A 17,204-nucleotide genomic window follows, 5' to 3' on the forward strand; every position below is an offset into this window, starting at 1 on the left:
CTTGATCACGATACATTTGCAGTGAATTTTGAAATCATGAAGTATGACTTCATATTTTATTCTCCTTTGTCGAGATTCTTTCGTCCATTCTAGATTTGCACAACTGATTTTTGACAAAGATCTAAAAGTAGTTTAATTGACAAAGCAGAGTCTTTTCAACAAACAGAGTTCTGGAACAGTTGGATATTCACATGTCTGTGATTTTGTTGTTGTTGTTGTTGTTGTTTACTCTTTTCTGCCTGTAACCGCTGATTTTAGCTTGACCACTGGTTTCTGAAATGCTTCTATTCTTCTAGAAGTCATTTTCTTCTTTTTTTCCTCAAACACATAAATTTAATTAAGTCTGATTAAATTGAAAGCGTCTAGATCTGTGCTTTCTCTTTTCACAGGCTGTGCCTTATCTGTCCATTTATGGACTATTTCTGAAACTCGCGAGTGTGAGCAGCTACAAGGGAAAAAACTGATGGGAGCCAAGGAGGCAGCTTTTGAATCCGTCCTCTGTGCCTTCCCCAGACAAAGGGCCTCCCCTTCCCCCGGCCAGCGCTGAGGTCAGGCCAGCGCTGAGGTCAGGCCTGCGCGGCTACAAGGATTCCGGCACCTGCAGGGCCATCAAGCAATTTCTCTCACTTGGTTTCTGAAGGAGTGAGGGCCTCCTGAGCATCTCTTTCCACTTTTTCTGTTAACATACATTTGTCGACATGACATAAATCTAGTATCTAGTGCACACAGATGTCCAGCTAATCTGTGCAAATAGGCTTCCAAGGGCCTGGATTCGGCCATCAGAGGGCAGGAGGTGCCGGGAACTTGCTGGGAAGCACGGGGTTCTGACAGGGTGGTCCCCAGTCCAGCAGCATCAGGGTCATCTGGGAACTTGTTAGAAATCAAAATTGCCCCACACCCACTGAATCAGAAACTCGGGGCGGGGCCCAGCAACGGTGTTTTATCCACAAATTGCTGGTGCTAAATCACCACCATTTTCTGTCCTGCTTCTGCCACTGTGCTACCTGTTACTTAAAATCTCTGGGTCTCAGGCTTCTTATCTGTACAATGGAGAAGATAATGGTATCAGCCTCCTGAAAGCTGTTGTTTAAATTAATGGGACAATCCATGTAAACTAAATTGCTTAGGAGGCACTTCATAATTATTAGTTTATAAACATGAATTTACCTTGCCTTTCTTGTTTATAAAAATTCATGGTTATGCATAATAGTTGTATAAAACTTCTTAAAATTCCCCAAAGATATTTGTGCATAATGGCCATACTCATTTTTATAAGAAGCAAGGGAGGTATTATCATTTTTTACTGACCACGTACAGAAACAAAGGCCCGGATGGAGCGCTGTCATTCTGGGGTCACAGTAAAAAAGTTATGGCTCTAAGACATAAATCATGTCTCCCTTGAACATCCATGTCTATTCACCAGATCATGAGTTCTCAGACTGTTGGCCTGCAACCGTAGTTGACACGGGTTTAACAGTTTCAACTCAGGTATCTATAGTTCACTACCGGGTTGTGGGGTCGGTGATGACGGTGTCAGTTATGTATCGGTTCTTTGCAGGACCTGGCTTAGCACCTTACTCATCACTGCTCCCAGAGGGTCCTCACTTCCTAAAGGGGAGAGGCCGTTTTGTGAGGTGGAACAGGCTGACTCAGCTCCAGCTTCTGGCTCTAACCTTTCTTAGCTGAGCACATGACCTTGAACAAGGCACCTGACCCTCGGGAACTTCTTTTTCCTCTCCTGGAAGATGGAGTATCATTTCTATCCTCTCTACCTCCCAGAGCAGCCTTGGGTCTCAAGTGAAATAGACACAGAAGCACTTTGCAAACTGAAAAAGTGTGCGCGCCGTACGTAGGGAGGCAGAAGTGGCAGAGAGGGTGAAGGAAGAGTTCGCTGAAGACAAATACCACCAGCCCCTGCCAGCACTCCACAGCCCTGCGGTCTGGCAGGGCCAGAACTCTGTGCAGCTGGTGTGAGTAGGTGGGGTCTGGCGGAGAATTAGTCAGGATGTGTGGTCTGACCCTTGTCGGGAGTGGCCTGTAGGACAGGGGGAGCTCAGAGCTCCCACCAGGCAGAGTCACAGGCAGGTGTGAGCCATCAGCTCAGAAGAACCCTGCTTCCTGGCCAGAGGTGCTCTGGAGTGAGGCCGGGGAGGGTCCACTTGAAGTGGAACAAGTTAGTGGCCCAGCTGCCAGTTCACAAGATGACCTTGGGCAAGAACTTTACTTCTAGGGTCTCGGTTCAACAACACAAGGTGGCTGCTTCCAACTATTCCACCACCCCTTTTATTATCTCTCCTACATCTCGTGCTTGCATCTGAAAATTTTCCCTACCGAGACTCTCTTGGAATAATGACGAATATGTTTGCCCTTTTGCACTTTTCAAATGCACATGACTGAGCTTCCAGGAGACTATTTCCCAGAGACTGAGATTTGGAGCTGGGGAACCAGGCTTCTGGATGGGAATCCTGGCTGGCTGCGTGGCCTCAAGCAACTTCCTTAACTCCTTTGACCCTCAGTTTCTGCTTGCGCAATGTAGGGATCAGAACCGTACACAGCTTCCCAGGTCGAAGATTAGAGGAGGACTTGCGTAAAGGGCCCTTCCCAGCTCTTGGCAGGAGATAAGCTCAGTGGGAACCTGCAATCATTATCTCGGGTACGAAGGGCCCTCCCTGAGTTGATTTCGAGGAAAAGCAGGTACGCCTGACACTGTTATGAGCCTGTGAGCCCTCACACTGGAGTTATAGACTATTTCTCTCAGGCTTGTGGAAAAACCAGAAATAGTCTGAGGACTCCCAGCACCCGGGGCCCCCAGCCTGGGAACCACTAACTGAGGGAGTCATCGTTTCTTCTAGCTCTGACAGCGCCTCAGTTATGCTGAAGGTCAGCCAGACCTCTTAAAAGAAATCCACGTGGTCAGTAGCAGCTGGGCCTGCAGCACGTCCAAGGCGGACCCCAGGAGGAGTACTGCAGCCCAGAGTCACCCCTCCCAGCGCCGGCCCGGAGGAGGTGTCTCTCATCAAGGAAGGCTGGCAGCCTGCTATTCAGCTTCTCCGGGAACGGAACCTAAACACCCCCTCATACCTCTCTGATCTGAAAAGTCCGGGAGAGAAGGAAGTGGTTATTTCAAAGGCTGGGGGAGCTCCCTTTACAAAAAGGTCGGAGAGCCTTGGACCTGGGCCCCCGCAAGGGGCCAGACCTGCTTAGAGAGCACACTTTGCCTGTTTCCTTTCTTCCTTTTCCCCTTCCTCTCCTTGCAGGCCTGTCCTAAATATACATCTTAGGGGTCAAGATACAGGATGGCGAGGAGCAGAAACCCAGCCTCCAGAGGTAGGGATAGAACCCAGGAGCTGGGGGTGGGTAGCAGTGATGGGGGTTCATCCATGCCAGTGAGGTCTCGCTAGACAAATGCCACACTTATGGAAATGACCCGTCACCCTCCCCTCACATTCAGTCTCTCTCAGCTCCTCACACCAGTCCCCTGATGTCATCCAAGGGGCGGGGTTATACACTTGTTCCCATTATACAGAGGAGGAAACTGAAGGCCAGAGAGAAGGTGGTGACGCTGTAAATCACAGCTACCTTCTACTGAGCATTTGTTAATTGGTCCAGAAGGTACTAATAACCTTGCATGGATTACCCATTTAATCCATACAAACATCCTATGAGGCCCATCCACCTATTACTATCCCCACCTTACAGTTAAGGAGATGAAAGCACAGAGATGTCCAGTAACTCGAGTTCTGTCGCTCACTGAGCCCACACTTGTGATCACCGGCCACCCCAGCCCTGTCCAAGAACCACACGAGCCAATGGCAGGACTGGGAGCCAAGCCAAGTTCAAAGCTCTTTCCCCGTCACCTTTCTACTTCTGCATGATCAACGTGAGGACAGCTATTCTAAAGATCACATCTACTCAAAAGAAGGCCCAGCTGCATGGGAGGGAGTGAGCACCCCATTACTGAGGGGCATCCTGACCCAAAATACACATAACCACTTGGTGGGGGGTGAGAGGGTTGGAGATTAGACATGCACTGTGGGACAGAAGGAGACAGTGACACTCACTGTGGTTGCTCCAGTAAGATTTCAGGGTCCTGACTTTTCTTCCTACTCCCCGGTCACTTACTACTTCTCCTCAGCTACATTGTACTGACAAGCTGCTATGCACCAGGTCCTATGTCACATAACGATGGACCAGACAGACCCAGCCCCTGCCCTCCTGAAGCATAGATTCCAGGGACCTGCCCAATCCTGGGGGGGCCTTCCTGGACCTTCCGCTACTAAACCAAGCTGTCCCATGCTGGATCTTAGCCCCTCTCTTTCTCTTCTGCCAGCTCCTCACGCTGGAACCAAACCTAACTCAAATGCCGCCCCTTCTGGGACACCTCCTCTGGCATTCCCATCGGCAGCCACCCCCTCTGCCGGCTCCCAAGACTGCAGCCAGGTCTCAGGGGCAGCTGTGCTCATCTCCCAATACTTGGAATTCGAGGTAGACATTGAGGGGAGTCGGGGAGTTCTCCCACTAAACCACAAGCTCAGTGACAGCAGTGTCCTGCTCTGTCTTCCCTGGCGTAGAAGAGATTCTCATTCATTCATTCATTCAACAAATTCGCACTGAGCACCTTCACAGTGTAGGCATGTTTCTGCCTCTGGGTTTACAACAGAGAACAAAGCAGGCCAAACCCTCACTGACCTTCATTCTAGAGGGAACTTTTAGGAGGACAAATCAATGACTACGTGAATATACAGTGAACCCTGAAAACTCTTTTTAAGACCATACACCTATGAAAAGGTGTGGGAGCTCCTGTTTGTATATCCACAAAGGCAAATATTTATCTAAAATAAGTGAGCTCTTGAAGGAAGCCTCCCTGCCTCTGTGGTGTGAGTGTTTACATAATCACCGGAAAGGATTGTGTTGGCATTGGTTTTTGCAAGACATTCCTGCTCGGGAGAGCCAAAGTCCTTATCGAGGTATTAGTCTGAAGTTTGGATAAAATAAACTAAATCGAACTTCAGAGTCACAGAGGTGATTCAGTCGGAGAAAACACTGGTCCCAGGGACAGCAATGACAAAAATAATCACGTTGAACATACATGGCACAGACGGTGCGCCAGGCCTTGGAGAAGCCCCTGGGTCCTGACCGATGACGGGGCTGTGTCGGCAGGAAGCGGGGCCTGTGAGAGGGGCGACCCCGACTGCAGCCGTCCCCCGTCCCTCGAGATCGGGCCATTGTTCGCCCGGGCTCCCACTATCCGGTGACCCGCAGCAAGCTTGCAAGCCCCTGTGCCTTTGAAATTCCCAGGAGTTCAATGGCAGAAAGGACGGGTCTGCCTAAGTGAAAGGAAATGTGATTCCCTAAAATAGAAAAACTGCTCAGGAGAGGAAATTCCTTGGAACTATGGAAGCAGGCATCTTTATTCCCTGAAAAGATTAAAAAAGCACATGTATTGATAGCCTACTATATATATGCCAGGCCCTGTGCTAGGATTTGGGTGTAAACTGTGATTTACTTACTGCTGGGCTCTGTTCTAATGCAAGGCCACAGCCAGGAATGAAATACACAGATGCTGTCAGTCCCCAGGGCTGACCTGCAGCCAGATTGTCTCTATATAATTGTCCCGCTTGTTAAAATATATTTACATTAGCTGCTACAAAGCAGCTGCCCAGAGCCCCAAGTGCCCTGTTCCCAGCCCCAGCAGCCCCAGACCCTCTGCCTGTCCTTCCCCGGACTCCTCTATGACCCAGCAAAGTTGAGAACTCACCACACCTGGCTCCCATCATGGCCCAGCCTGGTCTGATTGGCCAGTGCCTGTTAGATGTTCTGCGTATCAGCCCTTGCCTGGCCCTCTTGGAGCTCCCAGGCCAGTGGGTACCCCTTTGGGGAGTAATTATTGACCGTCTCACACTCCTCCTTCCACTGCCCCAAAGCCTACCTCCGCCACTGCCCTCTCTCATTCCTCACTGCCTCCTGTTGCAATCCGCCCCACCTGGTGGTTGCACACTTTCCCTATCCCCTCTCACCCCCTGAAGGTGTCTCTCCAGCCTGTACCTCTCTCCTGAACTGGCCAGAGGGCCAGCTGCCTGCCTGCTTGATATCTCCCTGGGAAGTCCTGCTGCCAACTTCAAGCTCAAGGTCTCCTCAAATAACTGAGGTAAACTTCCCCAGACCTCTCCTTCCCCTTCCTCCTGAATCCCCCATTTACCTCAATCATGCATGCATGTATTCACATCATAAACACCTATAAAGCAGGTATTACATGCCAGGCACTGTGCGTGGCATTGAGGAGGAGGAAGAAAGGAGCAAGATACATCCTCAAAGAGCTTACAATCCATCAGGTGCCCAAAGCTAGAAACTGAACATCCCCTCCATCTCCTCCCTCCCTCACCCCTGCAGGAACACAGAACAAGTCCTGCAATCTGCCTCTTTCCCACCATCTCCCCTGCCAAGGCCCGAGCCCAGACACTCATCCTCACTCATCTAGGCATCCGTCAGCCTCCTCAGCCTCCCTCCTGTGTGGCCCTCTCCAGTTCTTCCTCTGCAAAGCAGCCAGAGGGACATCTCTAGCACACGTCTAGATCTGCCCCCTCCTCAGGCTGGAGCTTTCCATGGCTCCTCGTGAGAAAGCCCACGTTCCTGGCCTGGCATTCAAGGCCCATGCTGTCCTCTCTTGCTCCAGCAGGATTGTCCTGGCGGGAGATGAGCTGTGGGTGGTGGGGCCGCTTGTTCCCGACCACCCGCTGCGTCCTTATCAGGCAGGTCTCAACATGTACACAGACCCCGGGACACACCCAGAAACACATGCAGACACTCACACACTCAGGTACTCCCTGAGACGCAAACAAGACAGCCCATTTATATTTACATCCCTACAGATAGATGTAGTGGCCAGATTTAGCAAATAATAATGTAAGGCATAGTTTGACTAAAAAAATAATTTGTTGCTCATTTGAAATTCAAATTTAACCAGTCATCCCGTCTTTTGTCTGGTGACCCTACAAGACAAGAAAGGCTTATACAGGCACTGACCCTACGCAGAAAACAGCTTGCACATTCACACATATTACACACTTACAGTTCAATTCACGTGTGAATGTGTGATTCATACTGTCATGGCCCCAAGGTCAATGGGCATCTTGCCACCTGGGACTGAACCGTGGCAGGCCCATGACATTGGCCATTGTGGAGAGCTCTTCAGGGAAACGTTTATTCTAAGAATAAAGGCCTGACTGGCAGGAACTCCTGGCCACGCAGCTTCTGGGATGTGGTGCGCTCGGAGTAGTCCCTGAGGAGGCCGGGCTTCCATTGAGCACCACGCCCTGCCTGGTAGGATGACGGCGTGGAGAGGGGTTTGTGGGTCCTGAGCCTCTCCTTCCCACTTGTGCTTTCCCCAGATTTCCAGAGTGAAGTTCAGTGCCTCTAAACTCCCCTTCCAGACAGGACCCCCTTGTACAGATCAGAGGGTGGTCTAAGGACTATGGGAAGGCCAAATACCTGACTTCAGTACTGTGTGTCTTTAGGCAAGTCACTTACCCTTTCTGAGTCTCCATTAGCTCATCGATATAATGGAAATATTCCATCAATAAACCAACTCCTTAGGATTATGGTGAAAATTACTAAAAGACATAATGTATGTAGAAGACCTTTTTTATTTCCTTATTTATTTTATTTTATTTTTATTGTTTACACTATTATAGGTGCCAATCTCCCCCACCCTTGCCCCTCTTCTCTATGGCCATCTCCACACTGTTGTCTGTGTCTATCGGTTATGCATATATGATCTTTGGCTAATCCCCTCACCTTTTTAGGGTTTGGGATAAAAATTAGTTATGAACTCTTATTGGCAAGTACATACACAAAATCAAACAAATATTAATTGCGATTGGATTCAGAGATGGAATGGCCTCTCAGGTTGTAAGGGAAGCACAGAGGAGAAGGTGATACAAACTTTCATAGTATTAAATTCAAGAAGTTAAAGAGGGTAGGAGGAATCTTTTAGAAGTGCTGAGCCCTGGCTGGTGTAGCTCAGTGGATTGAGCATGGCTCTATGAATCAAGAGATCGCAGTTCGATTCCCAGTCAGGGCACATGCCTGGGTTGCAGGCCAGTTCCCAGCAGGGGATGCACGAGAGGCAACCATACACTGATATTTCTCTCCCTCTCTCCTTCCCTTTCCCTCTAAAGATAAATAAATAAAATGTTTTAATTTAAAAAAAAGAAGTACTGATTATATTAATGGTGCAGACTGCAGTGATGGTCTCATGGATGTGTACTTACCTCCCAGCTCATCAGATTGCATACATTAAATATGGACAGCTCTTTATTTGTCAATCATACCTAATAACATGTTTTAAAAACCATAAAGTCAGACATTAGCATCAATTAAATACTGTAGAGTCATATCTTAAACAGCTTAGGCTCTAAATTCAGCACACACAGGGGGAAAAGCATATGTCCAAAAGCTTTTGAAACCCTTAAGGATTGTGCAATGTCAGATAACAGTTCTATGCACACTGGACATGAAGGACCACCGAAGTAGAAGAGGCAGGAGCAAAAGGAGCTTCTCTGTGCGAATGTCTGGGCACAATGTGCTTTTAAAATGACTGTCAAATCCCTAGTGGTGAGTGGGGGTGGGGGGACAAAGAATCCCAGAGTTTCTGCTTGTCTGCAGGGTTTCCTCTATTAAAAAAAAGAAATTGAGTTTCTGTGTAGTTGGCATTGGTGTTGTCCATTAATGTGTCTGGTTATTTTCTACCTTCAGACACAATAGCACTGGATGCCCCTGGTTCCATGAAGTTGGGAAACCATCTGACTTGCTTTAGCCAATGAGACATGAAGTGATATGTGTTACTACTGAGCAGAAGCATTAAAGTGCTGGTAAGAAATTCTATGTCTTCTCCTCCCTGCTGCAGTGACCAACGGCATTCCAGATGGTGAACGCTGAGTGTGTAAGAGAAGCCAGTGAAGAGCACAGACCCCACCAATATGCAATGCATGTATAGCACGAGTAGGAAATTAACTTTTGCTGTTTTAAGCCAATTTGGGAGTTGCGTGTTACTGCAGCAAAACCCAGCCTATTCTGACTAATGTGCTTTATCTATTAACAGATTCATTTGTTGTTACAAAGATTTTTTAAAGTGACATTACATCTTATAGGGGGAGGCAGTTCTAAGTAAGCTGGGAAGTTAAATGAGCCCAATACAACTGTACAATGATTATATGCTGCCTAGTTTCCTTCCAAACAGAGTTTGTAGTAAGTAGCTTAGCAAGTCAAATACATACTAGCAAACAGAGTAGCTAACATAATGATGGAGGAGAGACAAAGCCAAAACTGGAGAGGATAGTTTTGCCAAAAACTGGGAATGAAATATTGAACCGTGAATCAGTGAAAGCATTAGGAGTGAATAACAGAAGGAATTAGTACCAAAAGGCTCTGGAGCAGAGGGCTGGGAGGGAGGAAACCAGTGTTTACTGGACGCCTGCTGTGTGCCAGATACTGTGCTACATGCCTTGGAAATACAATGTCCTTCTGTGCTGGTTTTACTGAAACTCAGTGGAGTAGACGCTGAGGCTCAGAGAGGACAAATAAGTTGCCTGAGTTCACGTGGCAACAGAGCGAGAACTCAAACCCAGGCTGGCCTTGCTCTTGACTCTTACTGGAGCCATGAGGAGGCTGAGGCTGGCAGGACACGCTAGCCACCACTTGCTCTAGGAACGATCGCAATTTAGCATGGCAACAAGCTCGCATGCAGTTGCCCAATAGCTGGGACATGAAAGTCTCTTGGCGAGGACAGAGGTGTCCAGAGGGTCTGCCCCACACAGGGTGGTGCCGTCTATGACTTCCTGCTCGGCACCCACAGGGCCCCAGGCTCCTCAGGAGTGTCCTCCAAGGAGGAAGCAGCATTCCAGACCCAGATGCAGGCAGCTGTGTGCTTCCTCCAGCCTGTGGTGACTCATGCTGGGACAAGAGAGCTGCTTCTTTGCCTGGATTCCCTGTCCCCAAATGTTAATCTGGGGAAAGCTGCCTTAAGCTCCCTGAACACAAGACTCCAGGCGGCTGGCGCGCATGAGGGCTGGGGGGACCAGTGACGTCCAAAAGAGCGCGGGGTCCAGAACAAAGAGGAAATTCAGGGAGGGAGATCGTGTTTTCTCCCTGGCAGGGCTCCTGCAGCCATCTGGCTGAGGGGGCTGGTATTCAGACCTCTGGGCCGTGGTCTGTTTGTTTTTTAGGAGTTTGCAGCTGATTATTTTCATCAGTTCCCTGCCACCACTGACAGACACTGCTTCCTTAGCAGCAAACCTGTGCAGACAGCACATCTTCTCAGCTGGGTTCACCGTTCCTCTCTCAGGGAACCAGGAACATCATCCTTGTCAGCATGTGGCCCCTGGGCCAGGACAGGGACTCCGCGCTGGATGCCTGGGCGGGCCCACCAAATGTGCCAGCTGACGTCACCCATAGAGACTGGACTGACGTGGAGGCATCTGGGACAGCAGCTCCAGTGGCCTTTGGCATTGTCATCCCAGCTCCAAAAAGGCAGGGCCAACCTTTTCTGGGTATCTCCACCGTGCAGAAGATAAAAAGATCTCGAAGAGGCCTGAGTTGAGGGTTCATCTCCAAACTCCGTTACTCTTGCTTGTGCAACTGAGCCTCCATTTCTTCCTCCAGTGACCAGGGAGAGTAAAGCTAATGTCCCCAGGCAGCCATGTGCAAATGCATATGTGTATAATAACATATGTGAAGGGCCTAGGACCATGTCTGTGCGTTGCAGGTTCTCAGTAAATACTACTCGTTTGCTTCTTTTATTGCTTCAAGTATGTGCTGCACTAGCCTTTCTGCTCCCCTGGCTCCAAGACAAGTAAGAGGGCTGGTGTTCCCAGCACTTGGGGACAGGACGCAAGGACTGGGTGCTTTCCTTCCAGAGGCGACAACAATGGCCCATGTCTTCCAAGTTAACTGCAGTGGCCATGACTGATAACTTTTTACCTAGAAAGTAAAATCCAGATGGTTTGGTAAGATGTGAGCTTGGTTGCTCAATATGCCTTCTGGACGCCAGCCTGTCTTGGGGTCAGAGTGATGGTCGAGGGCAGCTGGGCAGGAGCAGAGTGGAGGTTGCTGTACATGAGGAAGGAGACAGTCTTCCTAGTGCAGGAATCGCACAAAACTCCATGTGAAAGCCAGGCACCCGCTCACCTGAGCATCTGGGCTACAGCAATTTCCAAACCAGACATTGCCCTCTATTCTTTGTATTTTAACTTCTCCAAACTTCACTTTCACCTTTTGGAAGTGAGGAAAATGGGGAATTCTTAATGTCTTGCCTGACTTTTTACTTCTCTTGTCTTCACTCTGCTTCATTCCTCCCCTCCCCCCCCCTCCCCCCCCCCCCCCTCCCCCCCCCTCCCTCCCCTCCCCCCTCCCCTCCCCTCCCCTCTTCTCTTCTCTTGTTCCAACAGCTGAGGTAGCCCCTGATCTTCACGGCCGCCTTCCCTGAGGGTGGTCAGAGGACAGCACCTAGCAGCTGGACCTGCAGGGAAGGGCTTCAACTCCTTGGTACCAGTTCCAACCTTGCAGCGGTTCTGTTCCCTCAGATGACTGAAGTCCCTAAACCCTAACCCCAAAGACTCGAATCCTGATCCCAAACCTTAGGCCTATGGCTCTCAAACTTCTTCGAAAACTACCCCCTGCCCTAAAAGCTCCCACACTGCCCACTGCTCAGCTTCTGGCCACTGCTCTAGCTGCTGCAGGCCCCTGCCTACGTCTGCAGTTGCCGCTGCTTTGAGCCCAACCCCAGAAGGGTGCCTTCGCTGTACAGCTGAACTGGACCACCCTGGCTCACTTGCAGCAGCGCCACACTGCTGGGATGTGGGCCCTGCCTTTGAGGAACCCACTGAACACAGGACGAAAGAATTGTGTGGATGAGCAAACACCAATACAGTGTGAGAACTACCGTAGAGAAACACAGGACATGGAAAGATTGTCCCAGAGGACAAGAATCCACCCAATCCAAGGGCCTGGGAAGGAAGTCCCGGGAGGCTGTGGGGAGAAAATATTGTCTGACTTGGAGTTTAAAGGCAGAACCGGAGGAGACCAGAGCGGGACAGTCAATTTTTAATGATTCAATGGTCATGTCTATCTTTAACATGATTTGTCCCTTTTGCGGCTGCTGACTTCTGATTCATTTGGTTTTTACCTCCGAACTGAAAATCCAAGGCAGAATCTTGTCCTACATGAGAGACTCTGGATTTCCCCCAGCAGACTGGTTAGTAAGGGAGCCCTGGGTGCAGTCAGAAGACCTTGGTTGAAAACTTGCAGCTCCCAGTCTTTCAGAGAAACACCGACTTCTCTGGACTTCAGGTTCCACATCAGAAAAGCAGAGAAAACAATCCCTCCTAGCAGCCCGCAGGGCAGCTGCACGGCTCCGGTGCAAACAGTGAGTGTGGACCTGCTTCATGGGTGGGAAGCCCCCCTGCCCATGTGAGACTTTGGCACCACAGCAAGGCCTCCCCGGGGGCCGACCCAGCAGCTCCCCAAGAAATCAGGGTAGCTATGGGAAAAAACCCGTCTTCATGTCCCCCTCTGTGCACGGCTATGATGCCCAGGTTTGTTGGTCAACACGTGCCTTATAAATGAGCCACTTCCAAACCTAGCATTTATTTATTTATTTTGTAAAAAAATTATTTATTTATTTTTAGAGAGGAGAAGAGAGGGAGAGTAACCTCAATGTGGGGTTGTCTCTCAAGCACCCCCTACTGGGGACCTGGCCTGCAACCCAGGCATGTGCCCTGAATGGGAATTGAACTGGTGACCCTTTGGTTCACAGTCCAGCACTCAATCCACTGAGCCACACCAGCCAGGGCCAGGCCTGGCATTTCTGATCTGATTTCTCCTGCGACTGCTTTTCAGTGAAGAAATCCCACCTGTACAATAAGGACACACACTTAGGCTCCTAGGAATGAGCTTCTGCGTGACCCCGATGGGTGAGTTCAATGGCCAGGAGTGTGCATTTTTGCACGTCATTTTTTTTTTAAAGGAAGGGATCGACCTAAACTGGCAACCTCCTAATCCCCCACCTACAAAAGAAAACAGACTCTAACCGTGAGGTTGCTAACCCAGAACACTATGTTACACAACCTTTACAGAACAGAGGGGTGGTCTGTTTTTTTTCTTTAATGATAAAAACAAAACTTGGCAAGCAGGCCTTCTGCCAGTCCCTGAGATTGATACCTTCTGCACTCTGTGCGTATCCAAGTGTCAGGTCATTTAACACTGAGCTGTGACTACTCACTGTTTAGGATGGCGTTAAAGGTTAAGCCTGTGTGGGAAGATGCAAAAACCAAAGGCAGAGGACAATGGCTAATTCCATTGAATAAACAGCAGCAATGAAGTGCCCTTGATGGCCTTTGGCTAGAGACACCTGTGCCTTGTTGGAGAATCTTTTGATGACAACAGTGCCTATGTAGGTGGAGCTGAGGTTGATGCTAGTGCTAAAGGTGATAAGGCAGCAGTATGGACGACTGCATGTGGAGACAGAGGAGCCGTTCTCGTATAGGGAGGGTGTGCAAGGAAAGATTAGAACTTCCTCCAGAGGTGGTGGTTGGTTATCAGTCCCGGGCAGACCCATCTTCTAAAAGTGGCTCCAGACTAAAAATAGGTTTACTGTTTAGGAAGACACTTTCTGAGTATTCTCATAGGAAACTACATCAAGCAATCAAGACTTGGGAGCAGAAGCAAGCCTCTTCAAAAGCATAGTGGACTACATTTAAATTACGTTTTTTTTTGTAAAGGAAAACTGTCAGGTTTATTTTCCACCTAAATGTTGCCAAGATATGTCCTGGCCGGCGAGATTCACTTGATTGGAGCATAGTTGGTATGTCACAGAGTGAAAGGTGGGCCGATTCAATTCCGGGTCAGGGCACATGCCTAGGTTACAAGTTCAGTCCCAAGTCTGGGCATATAGGAGAGGCAACCAATCGATGTTCCTCTCTCACATCTATGTTTCTCTCCCTCTCTCCCTCCCTTCCCCTCTCTCTAAAATCCATGAGCATGTCCTTGGGCAGGATTTAAATAAATAAATAAATAAATAAATAAATAAATAAATAAATAAGTTGCTAAGATATAAGAGAAGTCTCATTCGCCTTTGTCTTATACATCTGTGTTCATTTTTCAAAAAATTTTTGGGAGAGTACCCATTTATCCCAATCAAAGCATTACAGTATACATCATCCCCAGAATCCATAAACGTGTTCCTGGCCCCCTCTGTAAGAATATAGAAGAATCACCATTACAAACATATTTACCCACCCATGGTGTCAAAAAAAAGAACTTGCATCTCTCTACCTTACAGGATAAGAACTCTGCCTGTGTTCCACAGTGTGCAGGAGCATACTTTGCCGGTTCAAAATGGTATACTGCATACAGTTTCCTAGCAATTTTCTGTTTTAAATTTATTTTTAGAGAGAGGAAAACAGAGGGAGAAAGAGAGGGAGGGAAACATCCATGTGTGAAAGGAACATTGATTGGTTGCCTCTCGCATGCCCCCAACCAGGGACTTGGTCAGTGCGCATACCTGGGTTGTCGGCCAAGTTCCCGCACAAGCCAGGTATGTGCACCGACTGGGAATCTAACCTGGGGCCTTTTGCCTTGTGAAAGGACACAACCAACTGAGCCACACCAGTCAGGGCTCTAGCAATTGTCTTTGTATCTTCTTACAGCACTGTCTTTGCTGTACTCTTGAGGATGGCGGCTAGATATTAATTTATTTGTTTCCCTACTTAATAGCATTAGTGATTCTGATTTCACTTTTTCATGTGTTTTGCTTTTGACTTTTTCCTGATGTATGGTCACATTGGGGAAGGTTCTGGGAATATGACACAAAGGTGAAATAAACATTAATTTGGAGCAAAATAAAAATAAAAAAGGAGGAGGAAGAAGGGATCTGGAGGTGGGGAGCTCTTTTGAGGGGAAGGGGAATGCTCTCACTCACCTGATGCTGAAGAAGCGTTGGTGAAGGTTAGCGTGTCTGTGCCTGCTGCTGGCCTGCTCCTGACCTCTCCAAGAGAGGCTCAGGGAAGGAAGGCTCTGGAAGGGAAACCGAAGCTGAAAGTGACTTTCAATGACCTGTTCAATTGCCTTCTGTGGGAAAATAGGAAGAGAGTTTTCAGGGCAGGGAGCTCTCAGAGTCTGAGATTCTCAGAGCTGGTGGGAGCCCACTGACTTTGGGGATGGGAGTGGACCACCGTGAGAAGAAAAGCCAACTGCCGAGCTGTCTGGAAGAGTCAGGTCCTGAGCTTGGGCTGAACTGAGGGGGCAGAGGGTCGAGCATTGGATCCGAGTTGAGGAAGTTCGCCCAACTGATGATGCCATGCTCACAGTCCTGGACAAGTCACTTCCACCCTGCAGGCCTCAGTTTCTCCTTGAGTGAAGCTGGAAGATTGGTTGGTGCCATCTCTAAGCACCTTTCCAGAAACGGGCTCGTACAGTGTCTGATGCAGCTGTCAAGTGAAGAAACTCAAGCAGTGGAGGAGGGCGACTGGTCACTCACTGTCCTCTCTGTCCACTGAATTGTCCGTCATTGTCCACACTCATTTATTGAGTTCCTAGAAAAATGACTGAGCACCAGCACTTACGCAGTTTTATAGGGTCTGTCTGTCCCACTATCCTATTCACTCGTCCCACCATCCCTGTAAGAAAATAATAACTGCATTTTTAAAAATAATAACTACATTGGACTGAGTGATATTATGTGCTTAGCATTACTATTCTAAGCCCTTTACATGTTTCATCCTGCATGATCCTCACCATAATCACGTGAGGTGCATGTATTATTATCCCTGTTTTACGGATGTCCCCTTGCCTAGCCACACACAAGCCAGTCCACAGAAACGCCCTTCTAGGGGCCCTATTTCTTCCCAACTGACCTTGGCTCTCATGTCCCTCCTACCAGAATGGAACCTTGAGAAATTATCTTCCTCAGGCAGCAGGAAGAAGCCACTTGGGTGAGCTGGGTGCTGAGGGAGATGCTGAGTTCCCTTCCACAAGCCTGCTCCTCCCCAGAGGAGGGCTGGCTCGCCCAAGTCTCCCCACATCCTGAAGGAGTGCCTCTTCTAGAAACTTGGCCCGGTGTTCTTCCTTCCTCACCAGCTCAGGGATCTGGCATCATGTCTGCTGGGGATCAGTCTCCCCACCCGAGTCCTAGATCCCAAGGGCTCCCTCCCCCACACAGCCTTCCCTCCCTGGTGGCCCCTCCCTCCCTCTCTCCAGCTCCCTCCCATCAACTGCAGCTGAAGTGCAGCAGAGAGAGGCCCGACATGGAGTCAGGACACTGGGAATCAGATCTGGTTCTGTCACTTACCAAATGCCTGACTCTAGACAGGGTCAGACACCTGATGAGCCTCGGTTTTCTTACCTGGAAATTGGGGATCTGAAGGTGATGAATAGCACTTTTTCTTCGGTCTGGTTTCTAACTCTTCATCTTGTTACCTCAGCTCCAGCCAGACCTGTCTCCTGCCCGTGGATTATTTAACAAATTCATTCAACAGATGGGCTGGGCACAGAACACCGTCCTGTGAGAAGTTCCACACAGCCCTGCTGTCCAGCAGTCTGCAGTCTAGTGGGGCAGGGAGACAATAATCAGGCGATGACCAGACAACCTCCTGATGACTGTGCTGGGGCAACGTGAGGCTGGGCATCTAACTCTGGCGTGCCTACAGAGGATGCACCAGAGGAGGGGACATCCAACTGAGAGGGAAAAGCTTATACTGAGGCCCAGACAAGAGAGGGCTGGCAGGGTAGGGGACGTGAATCTGGTTTGGTTTGGTTGGACCATAATGTGTGTTCATGTACGTGTGCATGAGTGCATATGTTTGTGTCTGCATACTTGCACGTTGAAGTAGGAGAGAACAGAGAGATAAACTTGGAGAAGTGGCCATGGGTTGGCTCATACAAAGCAGGCGGGCCAAAGTAGACTCTGGGTGTTATGCAGAGAACAGTGGGAGCTCCTTGTAGGGGGTTTAAGCAGGGAAGGGGCACAATCAGATCCATCTTTCTGCCATGAGAAGTGAGGATCTGATTTAAAAAAAAAAAAAAGATTGGATTTTCAGCCAAGATGGAGTCGTAAGTAGACACACTGTACCTCCTCGAACAACCAGAATAAGGACAACAACAATCCAAAAACAAAGTAACAACCAAAACGGAAAGAAAATTGAACTGTATGG

The 17,204-nt window shown here is 48.9% G+C and overlaps 1 pseudogene; it reads left to right on the forward strand.

The window, feature by feature from the left end:
* The first annotated feature begins 12,557 nt into the window (after positions 1-12,557).
* Positions 12,558-13,655, forward strand: LOC119045952 (eukaryotic translation initiation factor 4E-like; annotated as a pseudogene).
* The last annotated feature ends 3,549 nt before the right edge of the window (positions 13,656-17,204 follow it).

Source organism: Artibeus jamaicensis, unplaced genomic scaffold (assembly GCF_021234435.1).
Source record: "Artibeus jamaicensis isolate MK-2021 breed Jamaican fruit bat unplaced genomic scaffold, CSHL_Jam_final scaffold_1964, whole genome shotgun sequence".
NCBI classification, from domain to species: Eukaryota; Metazoa; Chordata; class Mammalia; order Chiroptera; family Phyllostomidae; genus Artibeus; species Artibeus jamaicensis.